Here is a 22,470-nt window from a genome sequence, read left to right on the forward strand (position 1 = left end):
GGTTTACTCCCTGCTATGTCTGTTTCTTGGTTTTGAAACCAGCTGATGATAAGATAGAGATTTTCTTGAGCGTCAGCCCTCTTACCAGGAAGTTCTGCCCAAGGTGAGCCCAGGGTTCAGGGTTTCCCCTGTCTCACTTAGTTTCTGACAAGCCCTGGTCTTTTGCTCGTTAACTGTTTTGGAGTTCTCCTGTTGACAGGAGTTTGGTTGTCCCCTCTGTTCCCTAGGAGACAGACTCCCTCTCCCAGGTGTTTGAAGCCAGCAGACTGTCCACCTCCATAGTTGTTTATGCTCCTTTCATTGTCTCATGCTTCTTTTGCCTGGAGGGCAAATTCTGGGAGGAGGATCACCCTGGAAAGGACTTCCCCAAGTCAGTATTTCCAGCCAAAAACAGGCTAGGGACCCACAAAGGGGGCACAGACCAGCTCAAAAGTGTCCTGGGGAGAAGACCAGGAAGGGTGCCAAAGACTTCTCCAATGGCTCCCCAAAGCTGAACTTTCCTGGCCTGCCCAGAAAATGCAGCCCTTCAGCTAACTTTTCCCCACAGTCCTGAGGAAGCACTGCCTCTATCCCTGTCTGGGGAGGGTTAAAACAAAGGAATGCAGGGACCCAATGATCTGAACTTGCTAACCAAAAGCCAAGGTCGATGATCAGCCATGTCCACCCCTGTTCTGGAGGAAGAGGAGTTTTAAGACCTTTCTGACACCAGCACACAGCCAGGGACTGAACCTTACAGTGCACTGCCGCAAGAGTGGGGTTGGGCACCAGTAGCTGCCACAGAGAGGGCAATTTACTGTTCTTGACTGTAATGTATCAGCCTTCTCCTCCTACTCTTCCCTGGATACTTTACAGTGTTCTTCTAGACTCCGGAGTTTCAAAGTAGTTGTTTCAGACAGTCCCTGCCTCTTTAATAGTTGCTTTGGTGAACAGACTGAGTCCTGGAGCTTCCTACCCTGCCATCTTCCCCAGAAGCCATAATTCTTTGAATATTCTCTCCACCCCTTTCTCTCTTTCTTCTCCTTTTGGGACTCCCATAATTCATATATTGGGAAGCTTGATGGTGTCCCACATTTTCTGAAGGTTCTGTTCATTATTCTTTCTTCTTTGTTTCTTCATTCTTTCTTCTTTTAGCTCCTCAGACTGAATGATTTCAATTTTTGTATATTCAACTTCTCTGGTTCTTTCTTCCTTCACCTCCTGTCTGCTCTTGAACCCCTCTAAGGAATATTTAATTTCTGTTACCATGGTCTTCAGCTCTGTTTGGTTCCTTTCCATAATTTCCATTTATTGATATTCTTTTTGTGTCCCTCTGTCACTTCCCTGATTTCCTTTAGTTCCTTGTATATGTTTTTCTTTAGCTCTGGGGGCATATTTAAGACACTTTCTTAAAAGTCTTTGCCTGGAATGTCCCAAGTTTGATCCTCCCCATTGATGGTTTCTAATACTTTAATTTTCTCTGCTTGAGCCATCACTTCTTGTCTCTTTGTACGCTTTGTAATATTTTGTTAGAATTTGTATATTTTAATGTCACTGAAATTTAGATTCTGAGGAGTCTGTTCCTTAATTGTATATTCAATTAGTGTTATGACAGAGCTTCCCTTGAATGCCAGTAGCTAACAATAAAAGGGAATAAAAGAAGCGAAAAAAGAAAACACTTTTCTCAGTCTATGCAGATTGACCCAAGCAAGTGCTTGCCCTCAGGGCTTATCCATACAATAAGTTTAGAGAATAGCTCTAGACCAAAGCATAGGGGCCTCCCTGGCTCTTTCTGCACCTGCCTCTTGCCTTGGGCATCTGTGTGTGGCCCTAAGAATTCCTCAGATTACATGGTTCCCAAAGTCCCCTCTTCCCTAGGAGAATTTCCTCAGGGTCCTGGGAACTGCCCTGCATGTCCTACAGCCAGCAATCCCTTGCCCCACATAGCATGACTTGGCTGCTCCCCATAGCATTCTGTAGGAGAATTCGTATTAAACATACATGACAAGTTCTGGAATGGTGAGTCCTTCAATCACCACCAGGTAGACTGGACCAGACCCAGGCATACACGCTCCAGCATGTGCAAGAGGGTTATTCTGTTCTGTCCAGAACCGAGACCAGGCCTCTGTACTGGGAGTATGAGCCGATTCTGTGTTGAATCACTGAGGGATGTCAAAGGGGTAGCCAGGATGCCACAAGATCCTATGTTTTTGTTACATTTTTCTTGACGAACAAGTGATATGGGTTATTATTATATATTACATTGCAGTCCTTTAAGTGTTTTCTGGAGCTCTGAGAAAGACATTCCTGCCAGTTCTTGCTGGTTATTCAAAGCTTCTATGGAGGGATGCACCCCAGAAGCATCGTGCTCTGCCATCTTGATTGGGTCATGTTCTAGCCACGGGGAAGAAGAGTGGTGGAGAATATCACTCAATACCTCTCGATAAAAAGGAAAGCAAGAAGATGGATCGCAGCAGGGCAAGGAGGGCTCTGTTTTGGACAGGCTATCTGGGGAAGTCCTGGGCGAAGGCTGGGATGAGTTGTGAGTGAAGTGTGGCAGGCACTTAGGCTTATAACAAGAGTCATTAGTAGCTCTCATTAGGAAAATCCTTTTGTTTGTTTTGCTTTTGTTTTCTTAATAACTGCATTGAGAACTCTTTCTGATTGTCATCCAAAGCCTTGGATTACATGTGATTAATTCTCCCAAAACAGCCTGCGTTCTCTGCTATAAATATCTAAAGATTTCATATGCTCCAAAACTGTTGCTGTTTCTTTGCTTTTACATATATCTCACTTATATCTAGAATAAAAGGGGAAGTGTCTTGTATTTAGATGAGCTCAGGAAATAGCAGCTGGGGAAATGGAGAAAATTGTTTAAGCTTCTTTGCTGGTCAAACTGGAGCCAAACCCCTGGGTGACACTGCCGTAGCCTTACAGGAAGGGCGCCTTCGCTCCAAAAGACCCTGACCTGCTCAGAGCACCGTCTTTACAAGGTCTCATGGAGACAAAGCCATGTGAGAGTTTATATAAACACATATAATGACAGGTTCAGCTCACCACTGAACAAATGGACCAAGGGTTTCATTACCAGAAATGGCAGGCGCATCTGCTATTTGCCATGTTGAAGAGACTGTTAAGAGCATTCTCCAGCAGGAAACAGTGAAAGGAAGCCGCCCCGAGGCTGGAAAAATAAGCAGACAATTCCACGGATTCCCAGGTTGACACCAACTGCACTGTGGGACACAGATTCCCAAGAGGAAGCATGCAAGTAGGAAAGGCACAGGTCTAAGCCTCAGTTTCTCCATCTGCAAAATGGGGGTGTCTTAGTTTCTGGGCTGTTAACACATATCCTGTGCAGTGGATTGGCTTAATACAGGAATTTGTTGGCTCATGGTTTCAGAGGATAGAGGGTATATTACTCAGCCAAAGGGGTGCTGATGCAAAATACCAGAAATTGGTTGGTTTTTATAAAGGGTTTATTTGGAGTAGGAGCTTACAGATACCAGGTCATAAAGCATAAGTTACTTCCCTTACCAAAGCCTATTTCCACATGTTGGAGCAAGATGGCTGCTGACATCTGTGAGGGTTCAGGCTTCCTGGGTTCCTCTGGGCTCAGCGCCTCTGTTTTCTCCACAAGGTCAGCTGTAGACTATGAGGCTCTCTAGGCTTTGCCTCTCTCCACAAGGTCAGCTGTAGACTATCTCTCTCCCTGGGGTTTCTGCCATGTCTAAGGAGCCGTCTCTAGTCCTCTGTGTTCTTCTCCTGGCTCAGGTCCTCTCTTCCTGGGGCTGGCTTCTCTTTCCTCTGTGGGCTTAATTCCTGGGGCTCCAGCTTAAGGCTTCAGCATCAAACGCCAACATCAAAAACCCCCAACTCTGTCTTTTGCTGTGCCTTTTATCTGTGAGTCCCCACCCACCAAGGGGTGGGGACTCAATGCCCTAATGACATGGCTCAATCAAAGCCCTAATCATAACTTAATCAGGCCCAGGTACAGACCAGATCACAAACACAATCCAGTATCTACTTTTGGAATTCATAACCATATCAAACTGCCATAGAGGGTTTTCTTTCTCCGGGGGCCAGTATCTTCTCACTGGCAATCTTTGGGCATCCGTGGCTTTTCCATTACTTGGCAGTGCATTTTGTTGCAGCATCTCCTTTCTCTTCTGGGTTCCACTGGCTTCAGGTTTCTGGCTGTGCCTGTGGCTTCTGTCTCTCTCTCCGGCTTTCTCTAAGGCTTCCAGTTAAGGATTAGGACCCACCCTGGACACATCATAACTGAAGTAACTACTCAGAAGATCCGATTAGGATTAAGCACATTTTTCTAGGGTACATGACTCCAAGTCACCCCAGGAGCCAGTGACGACAATTTACAAAGTCACTGAGATGTGTTTATGAACAAGAAGGTTCTGGACAGTGGTCAGCTGCATGCCTGAAGCCAGCCAAGTTGAAATCAAGCATTCAACAAACACCCATTGCATTGAAGAGGGGTGCCTGGACTGAAGAGTATGGCGGATTCTTCCGTCCTGTCCCTGCTGGGCCTGAGGCCCTGAAGCTGAAGACACTGGATGGTAAGATTCATGCCAGCAAAGCTGAATTGAGACCCTTATCCCAGGACCCAAGCTTGAACCTAAAAGGGAAGGCTAGACAGTCATAAGAAGAGTATCTTCCAGGCACGCATAGAAGCAGGGAGCTATGCTGTGATTCCCCCTCCCAATGTGGCGTTGGCTCCACACCAGCTGAGTGGGTGAGGAGACCACTGGTTGAGGGTCCGAAGTCTGGGCAGCAGTGAGCCGGCCACCAAGTGCACTGGGTGCACAGCGCACGGGCAGGGGCCGAGGGGGACACAGGCTCAGCAGGGTGGGAATGCCAGTGGGCAGAGCGGGATGCCCAGGAGCCCACAAAGATGCCCACAGGGAGAGTCAGCCTTTGGGCATCCAAAGGATGTAGGAGAACATGCAAACTACAATGTGCTGGACGCGCGTTCTTCGTCACCATCATCATCGTCAACAGCGTCCAGCAACGGAGTCTCTCTTACTAGCACGTTTCTCAACCTCAGCTCTAATGGTATTTGGGGCCAGATCATTCTTCATGCTGGGGCTGCCCCGGGCACTGTAGGGCATTTAGCAGGGTCCCTGGCATCTACCCACTAGGTGCCCATGGGACTCCCCGCCCCAGATGCATCAAGGGAAAGCGTCTTTAGACACAGCACATGCCCGTGGGAGGCAGAACCACCCCACTGAGAACGTCCGCTCTGGGGCGGCTGACGCCCGCTCCAAATGTGGGGTCAGACGCTGGCCCTTGCCCCCACAGGTTCCAGTGCAGAATGCTCACACCCGTGTCCGCCCTTGGGCAGAGGTGTGCACGTACGTGCCGACGATTTCAGTGTCTTAAGCAGTCAGCCAGGTATATCGCATGAACAGAATATCACATGATGACTTCTTCATGTGCACCGAAGTTGGAAAATGTAAATCCTGGTGACATGTGAAAACCCAGACATTGTCACCGATATGAAGCTGCTTAAAGGATGGAAAGTCAAAATGACTTGCTTCAGTGCTTTTCACCCAAGTTACAAAATGCAAAATTCATTTTAGTCACACACCAAACGGCAATTTTGGAAATGTTTTGGAAAGCCTCACAAATCTCCCTTGCCCTCTCTACCCGTTCTGATATCTCAGGAAGCCCACTTTTCTTTCTGTCGCTGCCAAATTCCAAAACTGCATGTTTACATGGGAAACGTCTTCCCAGATGTGGCAGCAGGGAGTCCCGGAGTTAATCAGCTCCGCCTCCCCCCGGCTGTGCGGAGAGCCTGAGCAAAGGAGAACGGTGACATTTGAAGGGATTTGACTAGCTAAAAAGGCATCACCAAAATGGTGCAAAAGCAATTGTGTAGCTGCAAATGGCTGAAACCACGGGGGTGCTGCCAGAGCTTCAGATCCCTAATCTTCATTTTCCACTCCTTTGATCTGCACTTTGATGAGCTTCTCACTCTCCCCATCTGCTGAGATTCGTTGTTATTAATTTACAATAGATTTCTTCATGCCCTCATTCCCACTGTTTTCCTTGACCCTCGGAGTTCTGATGAATCACCCCAACAGGGCTTGGAGGGCTCAGGGGTTTCCACACATCGGACCCGGGAAGGTTGGTGCAAGAGCCCTGAGCTGGGAGGGGGAGATCCTGAGCGCAGAGTGAGCAGGAGCAGCCCCTCCCCAAGGGGACCCTCCCCAGTTCCGCGTGCTGCCTCTGGGACCAGCGTGCCGGGCGCGACGCCCCTTACAAGAAGCCCGGCGAGCTCCCACCCGGAGGCAGGCCATGGGCTTGCCTGGAAACCAGCAGGTGCCAGCTCGGTTCAGTCCCTGATGAGCTCCCAAGTGGCCAGCAAGGGTGTGGACAGGATGTGAGAAGGGAAACTGAGGCACAGGAAGACACAGGGAAGCACATCTTCCTGTTTCACACCGACACTTCCCAGACTCTTCTCTCTGAGGGGCCCATAGAAAACCCACCCCCCCACCCCGGTCCTCAGCGCAGCACCTGCCGTCAAGGCAGCAGCTGGGCGTTTGCTCCCTCCCACCCCTTGGGGGCCACATGACGTCACTCCCTCCAGCCCACAGCTGGCTCCCCTTGGGTCATTCCCAAGGTCGGAAGACAGGCCTTAGGTGTCATCACGTCTTACAAGTGCCTTCTAGAACAATCCAGCCTATGCCCCAGTGTACATAAGCCTCAATTTCCCCAAGATATGTTTTCAACTAGACACCTCTCCGCAAAGAAAAAAAAATACAAGCAGCACCCTTAGCTCTGGCTGAATGACCCAAATTTACACAATTAAAGGAAGTGTTTTTTTACATTGTCAAAGAGAACACTTTACTCCTCCATCTCAATTATCCCATAGGCCAGGGCTTGCCACGCAGAGACACCCAGCCGTAGGAGCAGGTCGGCTCAGCCACCTCTTGAGGGTGTAAACTCCGCACGGCTTAAATAACCGTTTTCACTTATCAAGGTTTTTTGAACCTTAAATTCTTGTTGCAAGTCTAGCAAAATACAGATTAAAGACAGACGATGGCCCAGAGCCGCCGGCCCTTTGCTCCAGACACTCGCGGCTGAGGGCTGTCTTGGTTGGCCAGGGCCGCTGCGACAAACACGGCGCTGCGCTGGGCTTGAACAGCAGGCGTGTCTTGGCGCGGGTCCAGAGGCTAGCAGGCTATGATCAGGGCGCAGCAAGGCCACGCTTCCTCCAGCGCCCACGTTCCGGCGCCGCCACCGGCAGGCCTGGGCTCCTCGGCACGCACCTCTGGCTCCTGTCACCTGGCGACTCCCTCACCTGGCAACGTCCTCTCCTGGCAAGCGCGCCGACTTTGGCTTCTCCCTGGGTGGGCTCCTCTGCCTCCTGGTGCCAGCTTCCCCTCTTTCTAGGGCCTCCGGGAATTTGGGTTAAGAGCCACCCTCACTGCTCGGCCACCCTTAGCTAATAACAGCATTCCCCTCTTTGAAAATGAGCTCATTCCCGGGAAGCGGCTGTGGCTCAATCGACTGGGCTCCCGTCTACCATATGGGAGGCCCTGGGTTCACATCCCGGGGCCTCCTCGTGAAGGCAAGCCGGCCAGTGTGTGCAGAGCTGACGGCAGCGCCCGCGGAGAGCTGGCACAGCAAGATGACGCAACAAAGGGAGACAAGCAGACACAGACGAGTGCGCAGGGAATGGACACAGAGAGCAGACAGCAAGCAAGCCGCAAAGTGGGGGTGATAAATAAATAAATAAATAATAAAATAAAAATGAGCTTACTCCCACGGGAAGGGAAGGCAGGCTAAGGTGGGAAGTTTTGTGCCGCCCAGCCTGACAGCGGCCCTCTTGCAGGGCCTGCAGCCTACACCCACGGCTGCAGAATCGCCCGCCTCTGCCCTGAGCCGCGCTCTGCTGCTTGTCTGACCCGTGACCCGCCTCCCACGCCAGGGCCTTCCTTCTGCTCCGGAAGCATGGCCACGCACAAACCCACTTTGATAACGCTATTTTGAGGCAGGAACATTCAGATGTGGCTTAGCAAAAAGCTAAGTGTTACATTTCCAAGCTTTCTTTTTTAAAAATATTTTCAGCATCAACAACAAAAACCAAAATAATTCTCCCAAACACATATTGGGAGGTGTGGTAGCATCTTCTCGTGCTCTCCTGCACCCGTCCTCTTCTTCTGGGCCCAGGGGACAGTCAACTTCCGCTCAGCCACCTTGCAGTTAGGTGGGACCATGTGACCAGTGCTGGCCAGTGGGCTGTGGACAGATGCCATCTGTGCCGCTTCATGCCCAGGCGTTTTCTCAGCATTCTGCACCCATGCCACTGCAATCTTGGAGGCACAGGATGAAATGGCAGGTACCTACAATCAAAGCAGCCAGGAATGCTGAGCCAAGATTTGGGGAACAATTTACATGTGTAGATAGAAGCTTTTGACATATTAACTGACTGAGATTTGAGGGTGGCTTGCTACTAGACTAATACAAACCCTTAGTGTGTCCCATTTTGGGGTCCCCATGCTTTTACCTCCTTTACCTCACTTAATGTCACAAAAAACCTACTACTCAGTGGCTCCTAGTATTTCTGCTTTCTGAAATGAGAAAACTGAGTCTCGGAGAAGTTTGGCGAATGTTCTGAGTCCCACAGCAGAGCTCAGGCTCCCACCAGGCCTTCCTGACTCCACGGCTGGTGCTCTCGCGTGGTCTGCTGTGGAGACGGCCCCTCTCCAGCTCTTGGTGAACCCATCCCCTTCAACACCACAGCTTGACTCACCCTTCCCCTGGACATCACTTCTCCTGGATACCACTCACTGAATCCTGGGCTCCCCACCACCCCAGTCCTGACTCCGCCGGGCCAGTCCCACACTGGCCGAGCTCACTCCTGGTTGGTCGAGGCCATCAACATTTCAAGGGCTTTAGATGCTGCCAGGGTCTCAGCCATCATGTAAATAGACACGCTGTCAAGACTCAAACTCAACAGAGGATCAGGAGCTGAATTCCAAATACCAAAACCACTGTCCTTGCCAACTCAACAGCATTGCAATTTCCAGTCTCCAAATGTTCCATGTTTGGCAAAATTCAATTCCATTTAGAAAACAATAAATGAGTACTTGTTACCTATAGAGCCTTGTGGACACATGTCAATGTCGTATGGCTCTTGTTCTCTGAGGACTCACGAATTTGGTGACAAGGTGGGAAAATGTATAAATGGTTCAGTAATGATGATGAAGATGATGATAATACAGTTAACTTCACTTACCAGGAACTCTACGTAATATTCATGACCACTTCAATCAGAAGGAGGTGTCATTTACCAATCCTCACCTATGGATGGGGAAAGTAAAGCACAAGAGGTGGTTTAAACGAGGTTGCGCAGCTACTAATTGGTCAAGACTCGAAGCTATGCAGTCCGACCACACAGCCTGCCCATGCTTTTAATTATTTAAATTAATTTTTATTTACAAACACTTTACATCCACCAAGAAAGAACTCCCTATTCCTCCTGCTTGCTTTCTCCTGGTAACTTCTAATCTACACTCTGTCTCTGCACTTAGCTATTTCCAATATTTCATGTAAGTGACGTCACGTAGTACTTGCCCTTAGGTGTCTTGCTTATTTCACTCAGCATGCTTTCAAGGCTCTCTCATGTTGTAGCATGCTGCTGAACTTCTTTCCTTATTATGGCAAAGTAATATTCCATTGTGTGTATGTACCACATTTTACTTAGCCATTCATTTGCTGATGGACACTTGCGTTGCTTCCAGCTTTTGGCTATTGTGTATATGCTGCTGTGAACATTGGTGTGCAAATACCTGTCTGAGACCCTTGCTTCACCTTCCTTGCATATGTCACTAGAAGTGGAATTGCTGGGTCACATGGGAATTCTATGTTTAACATTTCAATGCACCGCCATGTTGCTTTCCACAGTGGCTGCACCGCTTTACATTCCCACCGACAATGCTCTAGAGTTATAATTTCTCCACATTCTCTCCAACACATGCTATTTTCCATCTTTTCAGTAAGCGCTATGTTAATCTGCCAAAAGGGTGCCGATGCAAAGTACCAGGAATCTGTTGGCTTTATGAAGGTTGTTTATTGGAGGTAAAATCTCACAGGTACAAGGTTGTAAAGAGTCCAGCCCAAGGCTGCTTTCTCACCAAAGTCAGTGGCCGCGTGTTGAAGCAAGATGGCCGCCCACCCCGGCTGGTCTCCGCCTTCCTGTCTGGGCTTCCCTTCCTCTTGAGCCTCCCCTGCTCTGCTTCTCCCTCACCTCAGCTGCAGGCTGGGGAGGGCTCGGCTCTCAGGGCTTCCTGTGTCCCGCTCGGCTCTCTTTCCAAGTCAGCGATACGCTATCAGGCAAAAGGGCTCCTCTCTCCCCGGGGCTTTAGCTGTTTGCGCTTCTCCTTTCTGTCACGTGGCAGCATCAGGAGACCTTTTTTGTGATGTATGTATCTTCAAAAAAACACAATTTACAAAAATCATGGGCGTGGGGGGTGGGGGGTGGGTTATATGGGAACCTCTTATTTTTTTTTAATGTAGCATTCTACGAGATCTATTAACTTAAATAAAAATTAAAAAAAAAAAAAGACAGAGCTCTCTTCCTGCGTGTCTTCTTGAGTTAGTGTCCTCTTATATCAGACCCACCAAGGGAGCAGGGACGCACACCCCCTGAGGTAGTCAAATCTAAAAGCCCCAATCTTAACAGGTAATCTAATCAAAGACATCTCGACTGAATTTAATGCAATCAAAGGGTATCACAGCCAGAGGAGTAGATTAGTTTACAAACACAATCTTCTCTTTTTGAAATTCACAAACATAATCTCAAACTGCCACAAGGGCCAGCCTCGTGGGTGTGAAATGGTATTTTGTTGTGGTTTTCATTTCCTTTAGTTCATTGATCCTATTTAAGAGTTCCTCTAAGATCTCTGATTGGCACTTCCGGGATTAGTCTTCTTCTGAGACAGTTTCTGTCAAGTTTTTTTTTTTTTTTCTTGTGACTGGTTTGTACTTTCCTGGTATGTTTTGTAATTTTTTGTTGAGAATTAAAGATTCAGAGTATTATGTTGTGGTCACTCTGGAAACTTAGTTTCCCACTACTTAGCACTCAAGACTGAGAAGAAGAAGAAAGAGAAAAGGAAAGAAAGAAATAAAGGAAGGAAGAAATACTAATAAACAAAATACACAACAGCAACTCCAAACAGGTGCACTGCCCACGCTGGCCTTTAACCACCAGCAGACCAGGAAAGATGGTCAGTTTCCATCAATTCCCGTAACAGATGCCCTGTTTGTCCCGTCTGTGAGGCAGGCGTCCTCAGGGCAGTAGGGGAGGCAGGTAAGTGCCCACTTCCTCGCCGGCGGCTGCCACCAGCTCCCTGCCCTGCTCCCTGCCCTGTCAGCTCCCGGACGCCCCTCTCGCTCCTCCACGCTTCTGGAAGCACCATTAGGGTCGACCTGTGCCCCAAAAAGACATGTTCAAGGGCCCCGGCTGTGAGTGTGGCCCCGTTTGGATTCGGGGTCATTGGAGGTGTGATTTGTTAAGATGAGGCCGTTCTCCTCCAGGAGGAGCGGCGTCCTCCCGAGAAGAGGAAATGTGGGCGCAGGGCGGCAGTCCCACAGAAGGTGGCCCGAGGACGCAGGCGGAGGGCGGGTGCTGCCGCGCCCGGCGGAGGGGCGCAGGAGGGCGGAGGGGCGCAGGAGGGCGGAGGGGCGCAGGAGGGCGGAGGGGCGCAGGAGGGCGGAGGGCGGGTGCTGCCGCGCCCGGCGGAGGGGCGCAGGAGGGCGGAGGGGCGCAGGAGGGCGGAGGGGCGCAGGAGGGCGGAGGGGCGCAGGAGGGCGGGTGCTGCCGCGCCCGGCGGAGGGGCGCAGGAGGGCGGAGGGGCGCAGAGGGCGGAGGGGCGCAGGAGGGCGGAGGGGCGCAGGAGGGCGGAGGGGCGCAGGAGGGCGGGTGCTGCCGCGCCCGGCGGAGGGGCGCAGGAGGGCGGAGGGGCGCAGGAGGGCGGAGGGGCGCAGGAGGGCGGAGGGGCGCAGAGGGCGGAGGGGCGCAGGAGGGCGGAGGGGCGCAGAGGGCGGGCCACACCCCAAGCCCCAGAGGCAGGGGCGCCCCGCGGCAGGTCTCAGAGGCGCGCGGAAACCGTTCCCCCCCAGCGACCTCCGTCCAGGTCCCGCGCTGCGGGCACCAGGGGCAGGACCCGGGCTCTCCAGGGCGGGGAAGCCTGAGGGGCACCGCGCTGGTCCGGAGCACCGGTCACGGGCAATCTGCTCTATTTACGGACAAAGGCCACGGGAGAAGCGCGCAGCCTCGTCCCGCAGGCTCGCAGACGCCGAGGCGGCCGCTCCGGGGCGCATCTCGGCTGCCTGCCGGGCGTGGGGAGCAGCAAGGGGCCCCGAGCAGGCAGGGACCTGTGGGGGCAGGCAGAGGAGCGCCGCGCGCGCGTGGGGGAGCTGGAAGAGGTCCCGGACCCCGCCCCGAGTCCAAGGGACTGTGGAGGAACACCCCGGGCTCCCGGCTTGACCACCTGACCTCCCCCCAACACGAGCTCCGTCGCAGTCCCCGCTTCCTCCAGGGCTCCCAGCCTGGCCATGAACCCCGGGCACCGGGCGCCCCCCGGAGCCTAACGGGACCCCGCCCCTGGGGTAGAAGAGGGCACCCGCCCGCGCTCAGCCGCCCCTGCGGGGGTGCGAGGCCGGGGGCTGTGCGGGCGCCCTGCCGCCCTCCCCGCCGCTCTGCGGGATGAGACCACCGTGGAGAGATGCGGGCGCCGGCGCGGGGGCGCGCTCGGCTTCCTCCGCTCGCTCCTGCGGTTTCTGGGCGGCGGCGTTCGCGGGGCCCTCGCGGCCACCCCCAAGGCCCCCCTCGAGGCCTGCCCGCAAGGGCGCGTGGATTAGCCAGGGGCGCAGGTGGGAGGGGGTCTGCGGGCAGTCCTGCAGCCTGCTCGGCGCCCCCAGGCCCCGGTGGGCGGCTGCGGCGCGCACTCACGGCTGCGCGGTCCCATCGTGGCGCGGGGGCTGGGGTCTGGAGACCGGGGAGGCCCCCGGGTCAGCGCAGGCCCGACCCGCCGACGCGCCGTTCCTTCCTGCCCGCGCAGCTATTCCACGAGAAGGGCCGAGCGCCGCGTGGCAGGGAACCGCGTGCGCTGGTCGCGCTCCACAGCCAGTCCCGTCCCGGGCTGGCGGGGCGGTCTCCGGGGGGGCCCCGCCGTCGGGCTGCAGGTGCGGCGGCCGCGCCCTCTGCCAGGTGCCGCCTGGGCCCACCAGGGAGAACAAAAGAACAAAAGATGTCCTGTCCTGGGAGATCCCAAGGACTTAGAGGCCAGCCCCGCTCCAGGAGGCCAGGACCAAGGCCGCTGCTGCGGGGCCAAGCTCAGCGCTCGGGAGGTCCACGTGAGCAGACACAGCCGCGACAGAGCAAGCGGCCGAGGCGGGGGTGCGGGGGCAGGCCAGCCCTGCCAGGCAGGAAGGCCACGTCTGGCATTTGTGGGCACGGAGGCGCTAACGGGCTGCACTGGCCGTTGCTGAGGAGGCCCCTTTCTACAGGGGGCTTTTCCAGGGGACAAATGACCTGCCGGGGTTTTCCGGGACACAGGAACGCGTTCTACAGGACCGCCGATAAAGCCAGCTTCTGCCCAGTGGGGCCAGCTTGCCGCGTGGCCAGGCACGCCCGCTCGCTGGCGCAGCTCTGCCCGGCTCGGTGAGCCCCTCCTAAGAGCACCCAAGCTGCCCGCCAGCGCTCAGAGCACCCCCTCGCCGCCTCTGCGGTCGCCCCCCGCACTTCCCACCCCACCCCACCCCGCGGATCAGTCAATCGGATGCTGCCCAATTGAAGAACCGCGCGGTAAGGTTAGGGGGCCCTAAATCATTTATGAGACGTTTCTCTTTTATCACTAAGAAGGTGAAGAAGGGACCAAGGGGAAAAATACGTGCAGAGGGCTGTCACGGGAGACGCTAAGGGGCTGGAAGAGGCCGGCGTGGCTGGAGGCCGGTCGCAGGGCGGGCGGGTGAGGCTGGGCAGGCGCGCTGCCCCGAGCGGAGGAGAGACGGGATGAAGGCAGGGGCGGCGGGTCGGGCTTCGTCCCCTCGAGTCCCCTGGCTCTGTGCAAAGCCTGGATCTGAAGGTGTCAAACGGACGCAGGTGGTCAGTGAGGGGCCGCGAGACAGGCGCGGTGGCCTGGGCTAGGTCGGGCTGGTGAGGCTGAGGAGGGCCGCCTGGAGGCGCTTCGGGATTAAATTAACAGGATCTGGAGCGAAGGAGACCAGCCGCGGAGAAGGCCCCGGGTGGCTGGAGTCCTCCCCTGGCTGGCGGCGAAGGAGCGGGATCCCACGCTTGGGTACGTGGAGCTGGAGGTCCTCTGGGACGTCGAGGAGGGTTCAGAAGAGAGCTGGCTGTTGGGGGTCACCCACAGGAAGAAGGTGATGGCAAAGGAGAGAGATGCCCTGAGGGCGAGCCCGGAGGCTGCGTCCTGGACGAGGGACAGAGGAAGGGGGCCCTGGGCTGGGCTGAGGGGTCCCAAGAGGAGGGGGAGAACCAGAAGAGCGGGCACTGGGAAGGGCAAGGGAGGCACAAGGGGACGCAGCAGCCACCAGCGTGGGGGAGGCAGGGCAGAAACGCACCCAGTGGGTGCCTGGTGAGAGGGTGATAAAGACCTGAGGGCACCTTGTGTTGAGTGGTCTGGGTGCACACGTGTGTGTGTGTGTGTGTGTGAAAGAGAGAGAGGCTGAGAGACAGAAAGAGGCAAGAACAGAGACTCAGACAGAGAGAACCTGCCTGAGGGAGGAGAAAAGGGAGAGGGTGGCTGTTGGTTATTTGGTTTCTATTTTCGATCGTTCTGTTTTCTGTAAATTGAAGGCATATGTACAAAACCAGCGGACAGCATCCAGCTGAAGCCTGGGCTTTTGGACATATCCTTTAACCATGCTCAGTTTCAAGTTCTTTGTATGCAAAATTTAAATAATGATATTTAATTCCTGAAAATTAAGTAATGCAAGAATATCATCCACATAGCTTATTAGCAGACGTTGAGTTAATGCTGGCAGTTATTATTATTAAAATCTTTACTATTTATTATCAACCAGATTTAAAACAATACAGACTTAAGGCTTTGGCTTATAGTGTTTTTTTTTTTATTTTAATTATATAGCAAAATTGGCTACTTTGGCATATAGTTTTATGAGTTTTAACATGTAGAAAGGCGTGTGGCCCCGTAACCAGGCTGTTGAACCATTCCATCACCCCAGCAGTCTTTCTTCTCTCTTTTCTTCCACCTCCACCCACTCCCAAGGCCGGCGCCCCAGGCCCGGCACCTGTCCCCACCGCTTTGGTGCATCTTCTCTCAACGTAACACCAAGGAGCGTCCCCCAGGGCGTGTCCTTCATGCATCCTTTCTCTGCTGCGGAAGCCGGACCCGATGGCCAGCCTCGGTTTACCCCTCACCTGCTCAAGAGGGCTTGGCGGTCCACCACCCACTACCCCCTCTGGGGAGCTGATCCAGCTTTGAGCAGTATGAATAGAGCAGCTATTAATACTCATGAGCCAGTGCTGGTGTGAACGTAAGTTTTCAATTCACTTGTGCAAACTCCCAGGGTGGAATTACTGGGACACATGGTAATTCTATGTTTAGCTTTTTGAGGAACCGCCAAACTGTTTTCCACAGAGGCTGGACCATTTTACTGTCCCACCAGCAATGTAGGAGGGTTCCAGTTTTTCCACATCCTTACCAGCACTTAGTGCTGTCAGTATCCTCTTTTATTTTAATACGTGTGTAGTGGTGGCTGAATATGGTTTTAATTCACATTCCCCAAATCAAGCATTAAAGGCTTCAGAGAACGTTTGCTTAATTTTACTCTTTAAATATGTTACTGTTTATTTTATGACCCAAGACAGGGTCTCTCTTGGTGAATGTTCCAGGTGAACTTGAAAATAATGAATATTCTGCTAATGTTGGGTGGACCGTTCTATAAATACCATTTAGACACTGGTTAATTGTGCTGTTCATTTATTCCGTATCCTTGTAGATTTTCTGTCTCCTCGTTCTATCTGTTATTGAGAGAGGACTATTCAAGTCTCCAATGACTATGAACTTTGGTGTCTCCTTTCAGTTCTGTTGGTTTTGTCTTCCGGTATTTTAAAACTCTGCTGATAGGTGCATATACAGTTAGGAGTCTCAGGGCTTTGTGGATTGATCCTTTTGTCATTTTGTAAGTTCCTTCTTTACCCCTGGTAAATGTTTTGCTCTGGAGTGTACTTTCGTATTAATAGAGCCAGCCTTCTCAAGTTCACCTACTCCTTCTTCTGTCATTTCCATTCTGCTAAGAGTCTATCCAATATATTTGTTAAATTCAGTTCATATATTTTTCAGTTTAAAGTTTTCCACTTTGATCTTTCTTTATATCTTCTATTGATTTATGAAAGCCTTTTTCTTTCTATTCACTTCCAGAGTGTTTTCCCTTGTTTCTTGGAGGATTCTTATAGCATCTGCTTTGAAGTCTTTGTTTGATAAACCCCACGTGTGTGTCATCTCAGCATCTGAGGTCTGTTATTGCTTTTCTCTTACCAGTGGAGAATCTCCAGGTCCTTGTATGTTTCACCCCAGAGAGTCTGAGCGTTATGAGACTATGAGACTCTGGGTCTACAGACAATGTTGGTAGTTTTGTTTCAGCAACTAACCTGGGTGGGTCCAGTCACAGGTTCCAACACATATTCCGTGGGCTGTGGTTTCAAGGTCAGTTCCACTTCCAAGTCTGTCCAGTGTTGCTGGAATCTCTCCAGTGATTCCAAGGGATCACCTGTCCAAGGGACAGAGGGACAGGGCTGGAGCCTGAGTGGTTGCCGCACCCTCGGTCCATTCTAAAATAGCTCCTCAACGTCAGAACTGCACAGGCGCACCCCGGGAGCTCTTCAGCATTGGGGGGCTGTTTTCCAAGCTCCTCCCTCTCTGCTCACAACAGGGTCCTTTGTTCACCACACTGCATCACCTGTGATAGAGCCAAGGCTGGAGCGGGGCTGGGATGTAGAGAAGGAGAGACGGAGGGAGGGAAGGCTCCCTTCCCACCCTCCAGCCAGAACTGGGGAGTGTCCACACTGATGCCCACCATGGGTCGTGGCTGCCGTGGCTGCAGATACCAGGAGGAGAAGATGTTAGACTCACCACAGGACAGGCTGTGCTTCCAGTTCTGGTCTGCTTCTCTCGTCCACCTGCCACCATCTGCTGTTGACTTTCCACCATCCTCAGGTGGCAGCCCCACGCCTCTGTCCACGTTCTGACAGCTGCGTTCCGAAGAAAGGCTGGGGAGAGTGTGCCCGCATTGTCCTACCCGGAGCCAGCTATCCAGTGTTACTTCCCTGTTCTTACACATTTGGCTTTTTAATCACGTAAAGAGTTTATATGATTATAAAACAAAAGCAGATTGAAAAAAATTCTGACTTCCACAGATGAAATGGTTCAAAGTAACCCAACACACTCGCTGCAAAACTGTCAGAGTTTGGGCAGACTACAAAAACCTACATAATAAAAAATAGTTGAAAGGAAAGAGGCAGCGTGATGTGGTGGGTAATCAGGAGAAAACACGCCACAGAAGCAGACTTGTGTATCCTGGACAGCCTTATATTGGAGTTAGCAAACAAGGATCTTAAAATAATCCTAATCACCATGTTAAAGAAAATAGAGGAAAAGATGGATAAAATGGATGAAAAAATAGAGAATTTTAAGAAAGAATTGGAATTATAATTAAATAAAATAGACATTCTGGAATTGAAAATGTACAATAGAAAATCTTTTAAAAAGCAGGTTCTGGTGGCAGACTTGGCCCAGTGGTTAGCGTGTCCATCTACCACATGGGAGGTCCGCAGTTCAAACCCGGGGCCTCCTTGACCCATGTGGAGCTGGCCCTTGCGCAGTGCTGATGCGCGCAAGGAGTGCCCTGCCATGCAGGGGTGTCCCCCACATAGGGGAGCCCCACGCACAAGGAGCGCGCCCCGTAAGGAGAGCTGCCCAGCTCGAAAGAAAGTGCAGCCTGCCCAGGAATGGCACCGCACACACAGAGAGCTGACACAACAAGATGGTGCAACAAAAAGAAACACACATTCCGGTGCTGCTGACAACAACAGAAGCAGACAAAGAAGATGCAGCAAATAGACACAGAGAACAGACAACCGGGATGGGGGTGGGGAGGGGAGAGAAATAAATAAATAAATCTTTTTAAAAATTAAAAAAAAATAAAATAAAAAGCAGGTTCTAAAGGTAGAAAGCAAAGTAAAACAAATTAATCCAACTGTATATAATTGGCGGCATGAATACATGGAGAGTAACTATTCCAATTGAAATTAAGATACAGAAACTTAACAGTACAGTCCAAGTGAGATACAGCCTAATGACAAAAATTACTGCAGAAAGTAAAACCTAAGACCATTCTTGATTATCTTATAGCTGAAAGTCGTGTTGCTTTTACTCATCTAGGCTGCCCGGCAATGCACGTACCGCGGGGAAGCATTTGTCAGTGTTACTGAGAAGGGGCATTAAGTAAAGACAACGTGCCCCTGAATTTGAAAAATAATTGATACAAAGACTCAAGGATCATTTTTATTAAAAAAAAAACCAAAAACCTGCAACCAGTTCACTGTTCCTCATAGGCCTGGGAGCACTGAGGAACCCAAGCAATGGACACAGATTACGGTATTTAAATACCATTTCCCAGTAACAGGAACCACAGGAAAAAGCTGATTCCCAAACTGGGCACGTATCACCGGGCCTAGAACATCCTGTTATGTCAGAAGGCAAAGAAGTGATCAAAGACTAAAGATATCATGCCCAAAGAACTCCGGTGTCAACATAAATGGATCCCCACTGGCCAAAGAGCAGCCTACACACACGGATACGAGCCGCCGCGTGCTGAACGCCACCAGCTGTGTCTACCGGCAGGAATTCATAACGACACCACAAGCACCCCTTGGCCTGGTTGGTCTCTCGTGGATGAAAGCGGAAGAACCGGCTTCTGAGCTGTGCAGACGGAGCCCCGTCCTGCCTTCCTGCACGAGCTGCCCTTGGAGCAGCCTAACAGCTCACGAGCAATCTCGTCCTAGACATCCTGCAACTAGGACAGAACAAGAAAAATGAAGGTCGGGGGCGACCTGCTCGACGGCTCTGATGATTCAAAGAGTCCGTGGTCATTGTCAGACCTGGGATCCGTACTCCCTGGTTTGCATCCAAGCCCGCCACTTGCCCTGAGGCAGCCTCGTAACAAATCAACCCTGAGTCTGGCCAAGGAAGGATGGCTAACTCCTCTGCAGAAGGCAGAGGAGCAGATAGCAATCCGCAAATTCCAGGTTGTGGAAAAGTGTGGAACAAATGACTAAGTTTCTTCAGCAACAACAAACAAAACCTACGGATTAAAAGATACCTCAGAGACACATCGATGAGCCACAGTTCATGGACCTTACTTAAATCCTAAGTCAAGCAAACAAACTAAAAAAACGAGTACTGAGTAATAACTCAGTATTTGATCGCATTTTAAACATCACTATTAAATTTTAGGTGTAATAATATCAAGTAATGCTTTGAATAAATATTATGGAACCTATCTTTTAAAGACCTATGTTGAGATATTTACTTAAGAAATAAATGACATCTGAAATTTACTTCAAAAAAACCTGGAGTAGAAGGAAATAAGTGTGTATAGAAATGATACGAGATTATCCAAAATTTGGAAATTGAAGTTGGGTTACAGAAACATAGAATTCGATGTAGTATTCTCACAATTTTTGTATAGACCTAAAATTGATCATAACAAAACCTTAGGAAAGATTTTTTTTAAATGCAGTTTTTTTACCGAAGAGTCAGAGAAACAGTGAACACGGCTGAACTGAGCTCCTATTTTAGTCATGGCTTTGTTTTAATCGTGAAGTTTGGGGTGTGAAGCCAGCCAGTGATCAGGTGGGGTTGGCTTGTCCACATCCTGGAGAGGATCGAGGACCCACCTGAGAGGACGAAGGAACCTTAAAATGCCCCCACGCCCCGCCCAGCCCGGTCCACGGCGCTCGCGTGCCAGCGCGTGGGCCAGGCTCCGGGAAAACGCTCCGTGAAGCAGAGCAGCCACTCCCTGCTGGCCACGGGCAGAGCCCTCCTGCTGGACTGGGTGGGCTCCCTTCTTCACCAATATCTCCTGAAATTAAAAAAATAAAAGCAAAAGCAAAAAAACACACAACCACAGCCAGAGTTTGTGTTTTGTACCAGCCAGGCAGACGTGTTACAGAAAGCAGAGGAAAAAGGAAAATATTCTCACAATACAGGGAAGAAAGAAAGCACGTCACCATCGATAAAAATTTATGCTGGTGACAAATAGCAACATATTCTTTATGACCTGCAGCACTTTCTCATTCACCAAAAAAGTCTCATGATCACCTCATCTGACAAGCCCCTGGAGTGGGACATTGGGGCTCTCGGGGGACGGACACCACGACCCAGCAGCATGCAGGCCTGTCCAGGTGCACCCTCACCTCTGGGGCACGTCCAGGGCCACGTGCACTGGCAGCCCAGGTGCACGTCCAGGGCCATGTGTGCAGACAGGCAGGTGCACGTCCAGGGCCATGTGCATGGACAGCCCAGGGGCAGCTCAGGGTGGATGTCCAGGGCCACCTCCGTGGAAAGCCTAGAAGATCTTGAAGCCCTGCTGACTGGTCACCCCTGGTCCCCACCTCTGTAAGTGGGGCCCCAGGAGACCCCAGAGGGCACACACAGTCCATCACCAGTTGCTATCAATGTCCCCCACTTCCAGTGGCTGCATGCCCACCCTGCAGGAAAGCTTTCGGGGAAACCAGGCCTAGAGACATCTCACCTGGCTGAGAGTGAGATGGCCCTTTGTCTGGTGAGCTCCGAATGCTCATCCCTCATCCCCTGGGCTCCTGCCCAGCTCTGGGCCAGGCACATCCACCCCTCTTCAAAGGACATGAGCCGACCAACAGGCTTCCCAGTCAACCAGGCGCATGTCCAGTGACCTTGTGCCATGTGACATCTCCAAATGCTCCACAAGCGAACACAGCACCTCACGTCTTTCATCTTGGGACTCATCTGCACCTGCAGTGTCTCGGTCAGCCACTTCCCGGCCAGGCATACTCAGAGAGACAGCTTGAGCCTGCAGAGCCCATGGCCGGGCTCCCCAGCCGGCAGCGCCTCTTAATTCCCTTCCCCACCCTCCTGCCCACCTCCCTAGCCACCCTTGTGGCAGGGGGCGACCATGTGACCCAGATCTGGCAGTGAGAATAAGGGCATGTCTCCTGGGAAGCTGCAGGAGAGCATGTACTCTCCTACTTTCCCAGTAGAGCTGTAGAGCTAGCTCCCTCTTCCCTCCCTGATTGTGGCTGTGATGCTTGAGCCGTGGCAGTTATCTTGCCACCATGAAGCTACCAGCAAGATGAAGAGCAGGAAGGGGGAAGGAACTGGGGTCCCTGATGATGTTGCTACCAACCCTCTGCAGAGTCCTGCCTGCCCGCCTCAAAGCCTCTCTAAATGTCTTTATCTTAAGATACGGTTATTCAGGTTATCCAGATTGTCTGTTTGAAGACAAACGATTAAGGTGTTTCCTTACAATCAACCAAATTAAGATTAAAGAGGGCTCATTCACATACATCCTGAAAAAGTTACTGGACATGGTCAGAGATCTCCTGTGTTCCTGGAGGCTGTGGACCCACAGAGTTGGGTAAGAATCAGGCCAACAGGTGTTCAGAGTTCGCTGTGCCCTAAATCAGTCCTCACTGATTCAGGTCCTCACTGGTGCGACTGCCTCCCAGGGGACATGTGGCAATGTCGGATGACATCTTTGCACAACTGGGAGGTGCTACTGGTATCTAGTGGTTGGAAGCCGACGTTACTGTTCAGTGTCCTACAATGTACATCCTACAATGCGCAGACATCTTCCAATTCACATCCTACAGTTCACATTCTACAGTGCACATCCTACAGTGCATATCCACATTCTACAATTCACATCCTACAATATGCATCCACATCCTACAATGACTCTCCTTCAATGCACAGACATCCTACAATGAGCAGACATCCTACAATACACAGTCTACAAAACAGACATCCTACAATGAACATCCTACAGTGCAAATCCCATAAAGCACATCTTACAATGCACATCCTATAATACATATTCTACAAACCACAGACATCCCACAATGCAAATCCTACAATGTCCCCACAAGAGGCAGTGACCAGGCCTGATGGTCAATAGTGCCAAGGCTGAGAAATCCCCCCCTAAAGTAAGTAGGTGAGGCAAAGCGTGGCACATGGTGTACATGGCACACTCGGGATATACTGAGGCTGAGATATTACAAACACCAGTCTCAGAAGTCCATGTAAAGAGCTGTCCAGTGGGAAGTCAGGAGGTGGCCAGAAGGAGGGGATTATTTCAAAGGCCATGTCTGCCAGTTCCTTGGCAAGGAGGGAATCAGTGCAGTGGCACACATGCCCTGCGACCCCCTGCACGGCTTGCACGCCTGAC

Source organism: Dasypus novemcinctus, chromosome 12 (assembly GCF_030445035.2).
Source record: "Dasypus novemcinctus isolate mDasNov1 chromosome 12, mDasNov1.1.hap2, whole genome shotgun sequence".
NCBI lineage: Eukaryota > Metazoa > Chordata > Mammalia > Cingulata > Dasypodidae > Dasypus > Dasypus novemcinctus.